Source organism: Seriola lalandi, unplaced genomic scaffold (genome assembly GCF_002814215.2).
Source record: "Seriola lalandi dorsalis isolate HSWRI2012SDOR001 ecotype SW California unplaced genomic scaffold, Sedor1 jcf7180002054184, whole genome shotgun sequence".
NCBI classification, from domain to species: domain Eukaryota; kingdom Metazoa; phylum Chordata; class Actinopteri; order Carangiformes; family Carangidae; genus Seriola; species Seriola lalandi.
The window spans coordinates 28,997-29,823 of NW_019524737.1; positions in this window are offsets into that span (position 1 = coordinate 28,997).

An 827-nucleotide genomic window follows, 5' to 3' on the forward strand; every position below is an offset into this window, starting at 1 on the left:
CATTCATTCATTCATTCACTCATTCACTCATTCATTGACTCATTCATTCATTCATTCATTCAGAGTGTTTCTCGGTCGGTGGGTCTGGACCCTCTGAGAGGTCCCAGTATAAATCTGAACAGTCTCGAGATAATTAAAAAGAAAAACGACAGAAAAACAAGTTTAATTTTTATTTGGTATTAATTCTTTTTCCTCTATTTACTCCAGTGTTGTGTGATGTTATATTTATTAACTTTAGTTAAATGCACCTCGTGTTTTTGCATATTTTTTCGGACTAATTTTAAACTTTGCTAATAAGTTTTTGATATTTTTTTATTCTAATTTAATGTTTATTTTTTCTGACTTTAATCTGATTTATCTTTATTTTTCTCGACTTTTCTCAGATGTTTGTGGTGGGTTTATGTGAAACTTTTATTTTCTGACTTTATCCCAATTTTGCTTTGACTTTATTCTAATTTCTCTTTATTTTTTTCGACTCTTTTTTCATATTTGTTGGTTTTTCTTGTGAAACGTTTGATTTTTTTTTTTAAATGAAACAGTCTGAGGAGGAAAAGTCACTCTTCACCTGTGAGGAGCCACGAGGAGATGTTGGTTCACACTTCCTGGATCAGAGAAATCACTTCTGCTGAACATCGGAACATATTTCAGTAAAATCCTTTCAGCAGAATCTGAACACATGTTCACACAAAGCTCATCACCACAACTGTTACTCAACCTTTTTCTTCTCTTTGTGCAGGATACAGACACACCTCGGACACTCCCTCACACACACACACACACACACACACACACACACACACACACACACACACACACACACACACACA